A 10,119-nucleotide genomic window follows, 5' to 3' on the forward strand; every position below is an offset into this window, starting at 1 on the left:
CTACGATTAGGCCTTATGTTGCTACCACTTCCCGTAACCTTTGGGGATGGGATGTGTTGGCAGCTTGGGGCGTACAGATTGGGACAAATTTTTAGCAGGGGTCACTGTGCGTAAGGGCGCACAGAATCCTACACTGCCTTTGTGGTGGTTGACTGACACACCAATCCAAGTCAGACTCTGCTCAGTTAGTTGAATTAAGAGCTGTTACCATGGCTTTCAACAATTCTCACAGGAACCTTTGAATTTGGTTACTGAAGCCGACTAGCAAAAGCTTTGTATGCAATCAATCACCTTACAGTACCACAAAAGTAAGCCTGCAATTTTGGGAAACTGACCATGGGGGCATGCTCGCGGCCCCCACAGAATCAAACAAATGTGAAGCGCAGCATCTGGCAAGCCAGCTCGTCCCCACAACCTCCAGAAGTGCTGGATTGGACCTGGCCATCAGCCAGCCAGTGCCTCTGGAGACCACCTCGGTTCATTTAGTCCCTACGGGGGTATGGGGACCTATTGGCAATAATATGCATGCTTTGCTGATCAGATGTTCTTCCACCACTAAACTAGGACTTTTTGTGTTACCTGGTGTCATCGACTCCAACTTTGAGGGTGAAATATGGATTATGCTCTGGACACCCGTGCACCTTCCTTTATGCCTGCTGGCCAGCATCTGGAACAGCTTGTTCCATTTTGCAGCACAACCCTAGGCAGAAAAGGTAAGCGTGGCACTGCTGGATTCGGCAGCACTGGCCAGCCTCAAATTTTTTGGGCAAGCACTATTACAGCAGCTCAGCTGACCATGGTCTGCACTATAAATGGTAAGGAATTCAAAGGCCTTGTTGATACCGGGGCTGATGTTTCCGTTTTCAAGAGCAGTGACTGACCCAATGACTCGCCTATGGTTGACCCCGCCTCAACTCTGGCTGGGGTAGGAGGGCTTCAATGCCCTCGGCAAAGTGCCCACCTTTGCCTTGTTCTCAGCCCCAACGGGAAAACTGCCGGCATCACATCATTCATTGCTCCAGTACTATGTACATTATGGGGACAGGATGTTCGCGGACAGTTTGGAACCACTGTGAGCATAGACCCTGATTCACGTCACACTCTTTTTCATAGGGGCCATTGAACAGCCATTCTAAACACAAATACTGAACATATGTAAGCTCACGTGGAGGACAGATGACCCCATCTGGGTCTCTCAATGGCCCCTACATCAGGAACAGCTACAAAACCTACAGTGACTCGTAGATGAACAGCTATCTCTTGGGCACATACAGCCATCTTCAAGCCCTTGGAACACTCCTGTATTCTGCATACCCAAGCAAAGTGGTAAATGGAGACTGTTGCATGACTTGCGGGCGGTGAATGTGGTCATTGAGCCAACCTGGACTTCCCTCTCCAGAGATGATACCTCTCGACTGGCCCCTCATAGCCATAGACTTAAAAGACTGCTTTTTTACAATTCCCTTGCACCCTGATGATTCACCTTGTTTTGCCTTTTCAGCGCCCACCCTAAACCATGCAGAGCCAATGAAAAGGTATCACTGGACAGTTTTGCCACAAGGCATGTGCAACAGCCCAACTATATGCCAGAGTGGTGGACCTTACTCTGCAACCTGTGCACCACCAATTTCCTGAGGCAACCGTATATCACTACATGGATATTTTACTTGCAGCCAAAAACCATTCTGTTTTGTGTTCCATACAGGTGGCTGTCATTCAGGCAGTTCAAGCAGCTGGATTAGTCGTTGCACCTGAGAAAGTGCAGTAGCAGGCCCCATGGCATTACCTAGGGTGGAAAATTACTCAGCAGACTATCTGCCCTCAGCCTGTAAAACTCAAGGACAACTTGACCTTAAAGGATTTGCAGAAATTGTTAGGTTCCTTGAACTGATTATGTCCCATTCTAGGTTTATCCACAGAGTTTTTGCACCCCCTGTTTGCTTTGCTCAAAGGTAACCCTGATCTCAACTCTTCCCAACAGCTAACTCCAGAGGCTAAGAAGGCCCTTCACCATTGTGCTCAGGCACTGGAGAAGTGTCAGGGCTGGAGATGGGACCCAGATAAACCCATTTCTCTTGCTATAGTGGCTAGTAAATTTCAACCTTTGTGATTTCTGTACAGTCTTGTATCAGTGGTTTGCTGATGACAGTGATTCCTTGCATGTACTAGAGTAGCTATTTTTACCTCATACAGCGACAAAGACTGTATGGACTATCAATGACATGTTTGTGCAGCTAATCATGAAAGGCCACGATAGCTGCAGATGCTCAATTGTGGGAACCAACAGCTGGCCTGAAGGCCTCACAGGCATCGACCTTGACACAATCAGTTTGTACCCCTTAGAACAGCAACATCAACAGAAGCAAGAAGCAAAAACAACAGAAAGAGGATGTGGCAGCTGCAGAAGGGAGGATACTGGCTGATATGTACCAAGAGTGTGTGCACGCTATAGGCAACCAATAATATTGTATTGTAGTAAGCTAATTGCCAATGAACATGTAACACAAATGCTAAGAAACTGTATAAAAGAAGCTGTGTAGTATTAAAGTGGGCTTTTTGCTTAAAGTTGTTGGGGGGTGTGTGTATGTCGTGTCTGTCTCAACAGCGACATCTGGTGACCCTGACATGATCCAACTGCTCCACAGAAGGCTGCAGGGCGAGTAGCAGAGACGGAGCCCAGCAAAAGGAGAGCAGCGGTGGAGAGCTGCTACGGTGTGGACGTGTAACTGCAACCCATGCAGTGAGCCGCTGGGGACAATGGGAGCTAACGTATCCCAAGAAGAAAAGGCAATTGTGAATATTTGGATACTTATGTTAGGCAGGCATGGTATTAAGTATGATAAGCATACCTTGAAGGCCCTGTTGCTGTGCTGCCAGAGCCAGGGCTTGGAAGCTACCTCTGAGAATGCTTTTAGTGTAAAAGCCTGGGAGAGAGTCGGACAGCTTATTTTTGTCTCTGCTTCCCGAGGCAATGAGACTGCCAAAAATTTTATGACCACCTGGAGGGTGGTGCTGGAGACTTTAAAAGCGGTAAAAAATGAATGGGACTTAGAACTGCAGAACTCCACAGATGCGGAAGGCCAAAGTGGGGTGGAAGGGCGAATGGAAGAGGCAGGCAGCTCCACATTGGCACAAACAGGTGAAGCCAGCGGCAGGCCATGTAACGGGGCGCTGGCTGAGTTTGCTCATGAGCCTTGTGTTGAACCGCCTGGCTGCGTGCCATCTACGAACCCTAGACCAGAATGCCCTATTCCCCCCTGCTTCTGTGAATTCTCTTTATCCACCCTTGCCTGCGGATGAATGGAGCAATGGCGAAGATGAGCCCATGCCCACAGCTCCCCCTGCTGCCAATGTTCTGGATACGGCTGTTCCACTGGTGTGACCAAAATGGCCCAGCAAGCCCCCTCTGCTCATAGACTTGCAAGAGCCAGGCATGGAAGGACCTCCCTGCTGCCCACCTACCCATCCTCCGGAAGAGGTGTTTGCTACGCAACCAGTATCGGTAACTGTATCTGCTTATGACCCAATTAGTTTTTGGGAACATATGAAAACAACAGCAATTGCTAATGGAGATTTTGAAATGGCAGAATGTATTTCTGTGCCCATGCAATCTCCTGTTGTGAATAGTCAGTTGAGTTCTGGGGGGGCAATTGGAGGAGCATTCCCTGTGATCAGAGGCTGTGGACAAGCACCTGATCAACATGCTCCTTTTAAATGGCAAGTGCTTTCAGAACTACGCCAGCTGTCTGCGAAACATGGTCTGGGATGCCCAGCTGTAGCAAAAATGCTTGTGTTTTTAGCTGCAGAAGAACTGACTCCCTTTGATATAAAACAAATAGCAAAATTGCATTGTTCTACAGTTCAATATATGATACTTGAGATTATTTGGTCATTAGCTAACCTAAGGTTGTCACAAGATGACTCTTGCTGGGGGTCAGGCATAACCCAGCTGATGGGATTGGCCTCTGTTGATAATCCGCAGCTGCAGGCTCACCTGCATCCTCTTGTTTTAGCCCAATCTTGAGATTTAGGCATGCAAGGCTCTTTTGAGAGTTGCAAACCTGTTGAAACCTACACAGCGGTACACAACAGTAAAACAAGGGCCTCAAGAGCCATACATGCAATTTGTTAAATGCCTGCAGGATGCCATGGAAAAACAAATCACCAATCGCAATGCAAAAAAACAGTTGATACTGTAATTGGCATGGGATAATGCAAACGATGACTGCAGGAAAGCCATTGAAGAAGCCAAAAGAAAATCCTACTTTGGATGAAATGATAAATGCTTGCACTAAAGTAGGAACAACCTCTTACCAAATGGCCATGTTAGCAGAGTTCCTCACCACAGCAGTCAGAGTAACCCACAACTGTTACCACTGCAGACAGCAAGGTCACATGAAAGTTAATTGTCCCCACAAAAATCAGTCATTTGGTGTGCCAAAAAGCCCAAAAGGAACGCCTGGGGCAGGAAATTGTAATAGATGCGGAAAGCCAGGACACTGTCCAAAGCAATGCAAATCTAAATTCCATGCAAATGGGCAACCTCTCAAAGAGCAGGGAAATGGGAAGAAGAGCGTGAAAAGGAAGCGCGCACAGACACAAACACTTCCCCAGGGAACACACCCAATACAAATTTATGCAACCAACTCATCAGGAGGATGAGAGGATCAGCTGGCATGGATGTTTCCACCACCAACACAGTAACTTTACACTTGCTGAAGGCACATAAAGTACCCCTAGAGGCACATGGAGCCATGGGACAGGGACTAAGTGCATTATTAATAGGGAGATAGAGTGCGACATTGCAAGGTATTTTTGTACATCCAGGGGTTGTGGATGCTGACTACACGGGACAAATACATGCTATGGTGTCCACTCCTTCTATTACTATACCTGCTCAAACTCATATTGCTCAACTTGTTCCTTTTAAGTCTTGTGTTCGATAACAAATTCCAGATTACAAGGAGATCAAGGCTTTGGATCAACAGGACTACCTCAGGTCTACTGGACTCAAAACATATCAGACCAGAGGCTACAAATGGTTTGTACTTTAACTATGCCAGGAATGACTCCTTCTCATGTAAAAATCAGGGGACTAATAGACACTGGAGCTGATGTTACTATCATATCTGCTATGGCATGGCCGCCCTCGTGGCCCACCATGCCTGTGGGGGCTGCTGTTGCTGGCCTTGGGGGTGTCACACAAAGCCACCTGAGTGGAAAACCAGTGTTAATTAGGAACCCAGAAGGACAAACAGCAACTGTCCATCTCTACATCACTGTGGCACCTCTCAATCTGTGGGGACGAGATGTTCTGGCAGCCTGGAGGGTGAGAGTGGGGACGAATTTTTGATTGGGGCCACTGTGCAGAAGGGCGCAAAGTACCCTATGCGCCCTATGCTACCTTTACAGTGGCTCACGGAACAACCTGTCTGGGTTGATCAGTAGCCCCCCACAAAAGAAAAATTAACTGCCCTTCATGAACTGGTTCAAGAACAACTACAATAGGGACACATTGAACCATTTATGACCCCTTGGAATACACCTGTATTTGTGATCAAAAAGAAATCAGGGAAATGGAGGCTGCTCCATGACTTACGCCAAATTAATGCAGTGATAGAGAGCATGGGTGCTTTGCAGCCTGGAATGCCATCCCCTACAATGACACCTGCTGAATGGGACATACTGGTTGTTGATTTAAAAGACTGGTATTTTACCATTCCGCTGCATCTGAAAGATATTCCAAAATTTGCATTTACAGTGCCATCTGTCAATCATGATGAACCTGTAAAACTATATCAATGGTAAGTGTTGCCACCAGGTATGAAAGATAGCCCAACTATTTGTTAATGGTATGTCGCACAAGCCTTGCCGACAATTAGGGAACAAACAATTCCCTGGAGCCTATTTTTATCATTATATGGATGATATACTGGTAGCAACTCCCATGAAAAAAGACTTGTTACAAATCCAACCACATTTGCTTAGGGCACTGCAAAATTATGGTTTGCAAGTAGCTCCAGAAAAGGTATAACAACAACCCCCTTGGAAATATCTGGGAGTGAAAATACTTGAACAAACGATACAGCCACAAAATGTGCAATTTCAGAAATGGATTCACACCTTGAATGATGCACAGAAACTTTTGGGTACTATAAATTGGTTACGACCCTATTTAGAGTTGACCATTGCGCAGTTATCCCCATTGTTTACTATTCTTAAAGGTGACCCAGACTTGGCCTCGACAAGGCAACTAACCCTGGAGGCCAAACAAGCCTTGGAACAAGTGGAATGGGCAATTGTGAATTGTCAGGTTTACCAAGTGGACCTTACTGTTGATATCGTTGTGTTTATTGTTACCCCAGATTTTTACCCTACAGGCACTATTGGCCAGTGGAGTGATCAATGGTCTGATCCCTTGCACATGTTAGAATGGGCCTTTTTGCCCCACCAGCCAAAGAAAACAGCACCTATGTTGTTTGAACTGATTGCTCAGTTGATCATCAAATGCTGGCAGAGATGCCTGCAGCTGATGGCCAAAGATCCTGTGAAGATTGTACTTCCCCATTCAACAGGAATATTTTGAATGGTGTTTTGCACACAGTGCTCCTTTGTAAAGTGCATTACAAAACTATTTAGGGCAGATCACTTATCACTTGCCCAGCCACAAATGGTTGCAATTGGCAAAATCAACCACTTTGTCTTTACAGCCAAAGAACAGTCATGTGCCACTGCAAGGACTCACCATTTTTACTGATGGATCAGGAAAAACGGGAAAAGCCATTGTCACCTGGAGGGACGAGTCTGGGTAGCAGACGCTGAAAGGCCATGAGTCAGGCTTTGCCCAGTTAGTAGAATTAAGAGCTGTGGCTATGGCGTTCCAGTGTTTTCCTCATGTACCATTGAATCTTGTTACTGATTCTGCTTATGTTGCAGACATTACACAATGACTTGATTGCTCACTTTTAAAGGAAGTTAACAATGATGCCCTTTTTTCATTATTGAAAACTTTGTGGTGTGCAATTCAGAACCAAACTCATCCCTATTACATTTTACATATAAGAAGCCACGCCAATTTGCCCAGATTTATAGTGGAAGGTAATGCCAGAGCTGTCAAATTGGCCAATCCCACATGGATGACACCTCAACCTGACAAAATAGCACAGGCCAAAGCCTCACACAACTTTTCCACCAAAGCCCAAGTACCTTGCAGAAGCAATTTTCATTAATGCCTACTGAAGCTCGTGACATTGTTAGTTCTTGCTCTGATTGTCAGGGATTTGCCACACTGTTACCAGCAGGCCTCAACCCCAGAACCTTACAAGCCTTGCAAATTTGGCAGACAGATATTATCCATTATGCTGAATTTGGTCATTACAAATATATGCATGTTTCTATTGATACCTTCTCCTCTGCCATGTGGGCATCCGTGCATACTGGAGAAAAGAGTCATGATGCTAATTGTCCATTGGTGACTGGCTTTTGCTGGTTTGGGCATGCCTTCCTCTGTAAAAACTGACAATGGCACCACCTATGTCTCTCAGAAGATGCGGTGGTTTTTACAACTGTGGTGTGTGACCCACAAATTTGGTATTCCCCATTCTCCCACTGGTCAAGCTATTATCGAATGTGCTCATGGTTCTTTGAAACATGTTTTAGAAAAACAAAAAGGGGGAATGTGTGGATAAACCCCACAGAGCCAGCTGGCAAAAGCTTTGTACACAATTGATCATCTTGCAGTGCCACCAAATTCTAATAATCCTATGCTTCTGAATAATTTTTTTTTGTTACAGTCTACAAGTGAGACGCACCTACCCCGAGCGAAAGTATGGGTACGAGATTTAATCACTAACAGGTGGGAAGGCCCGTGGGACCTTGTCACTTGGGGACACAGGTATGTTTGTGTTTCCACAGATACTGGTGTCCAGTGGATACCTGCGAGGTGTGTTCACCCTGATTTGCAACATCAAAATTGTCATGAAACCAACAAGCAAACTTCAGAAACCAACAGGCAAACTTCAGAAGATGATGACGGTGTGGACCATTTGTTGCATAGTTCTGCTTTGGATTAAGACAGAGCAAGGACTTGCCATGTTACCTCCAATGTCAAGAGGGAATGTGTGGGTAACCCTTGTTGACGCCTTGAACCAATCATCCTTATGTATGTCTCTTGCAAGGCCACAATCACCTTTTCGCACATGTTTAGTTGGAGTACCTGTTGAACCTTTTTTAATAGTTCAAGAAGCCAGTGGCCATGCTCCCCAAACTGTTTGTAACAGTACCCTGGAAAAGTGCATCAACAACATTGGCACATGGGATGACAGACTTCCTCTCCCCCTTGAGCCACAAGAAATAGATATTCTGGGGTCAATAATGACACCAGCGTGCTTCTTTTTTAATTACACAAAACATGGGTGCAAGGGTGATTCATTTTGTAACACTACTCAAAATGTGTCACCCGAAAATTCCATATTTCAGAATGTCTCAGCATGGTGCAATTGTGTTTTAAATCACAACAATGTTACATACTATCAAGCCCCTTGAGACAAATTTCCAAGCAAATTACCTTGAGGAGTATTTTTAATTTGTGGAGATGGAGCTTGGCCTGCATTACCTTCATGTGCTATTGGTGCACCATGTCCTTCTGGTTGCCTTACTATGCTTACCCCAAATTTAACTATGCTTTTAAATTACACACATGTAACCCGTGACACACAGTCCTTGCATCCTTTTGCAGGAGACTGCAATGACACCCTTGATTTTTGGAATTTAGAAAAGCGTGTTTTAGTTTCCCTTTTTGCCCCAGGAGTAGCATCTAGAAAAGCATTAGGATTGTTAATTAAGTTAGGCTGCTGGCTTGCTAAACAGACTAATGCCTTGCTTCACTTTCTTTATCAGGATTGTTAACTGATGTTAGCACATGGACATGGTTATGAAGACTTTGATGACATGTGCTGTATGAATCTTTCTGGCCACTCCAGATCAGTGTTTGCTAGTATCAAAGAATTACAAGTGTTTCAAAATTAAGAGAAGAGAATGAGTCCAGTTGGTTCAGTGTTTTGTTTGGTAATTGGCAACTTGCTAAATGGGTCAAAGACCTCATTAAAATGGGATGTTTAGTCATAATTGTTATCCTTCTTATTTTACTCCATGTGCCATGTTTGTTGTCCTTTCTGTGAAGGGCCCTGCAGAGGACCATAAATTTATAGTTGAAAAACAAAAAAGGGGACCTGTGAGAACCAACAGCTGGCCTGAAGGCCTCACAGGCATTGACCTTGACGCAATCAGTTTGTACCCCTTAGAACAGCAACATCAACAGAAGCAAGAAGCAAAAACAACAGAAAGCGGATGTGGCAGCTGCAGAAGGGAGGATACTGGCTGATATGTAGCAAGAGTGTGTGCACGCTATAGGCAACCAATAATATTGTATTGTAGTAAGCTAATTGCCAATGAACATGTAACACAAATGCTAAGAAACTGTATAAAAGAAGCTGTGTAGTATTAAAGTGGGCTTTTTACTTGGAGCTGTTGGTGTGTGTGTGTATGTCGTGTCTGTCTCAAGCGACACTCAATGACCAGGATCCACCTGTAATCTATGTGCCTGAGAACAAAGATGACTTGTCATGGTCGTTGTCAGAGGACACTAACTTTCAGATTGCACTTGCAGACTTCTCAGGACAATTGTCTATCCACTACCCTTCACATCGCTTGTGGATGGAGGTGGGTAGCCTCCCTTTACATGCAAAATGCCATTGCAGTATAACTCCCATTGACAGAATGACTGTTTTTACAGATGCATCCAGCAGAACCAGCAAAGCTGCAGTAGTATGGTGTAAGGGTGACTGTGTCCAATGGCATAAAAGGGTTCTGACAGTGCACAATGCTTCAGTGCAAATCTTAAGAGTTAGCCACTATCCGCTATGCTTTTCAATTGTTTTCACAGGAACCGCTCAATACTGTAACTGATTCTGCATATGCTGCTAATGTAGTTTTTCATCTGGAATCTTCGTATTTGCAATATGTTCATAACCCACATTTATTTACATAGTTGAGTACACTGTGGCTTTTAATTAACAACTGACTTTCATATGCTTAACAATTAACAACAGCTTTTATATG

This window comes from Corvus kubaryi, unplaced genomic scaffold (genome assembly GCF_017639235.1).
Source record: "Corvus kubaryi isolate FWS band 111438036 unplaced genomic scaffold, C.kubaryi_AGA036_p1.0 72, whole genome shotgun sequence".
NCBI lineage: Eukaryota > Metazoa > Chordata > Aves > Passeriformes > Corvidae > Corvus > Corvus kubaryi.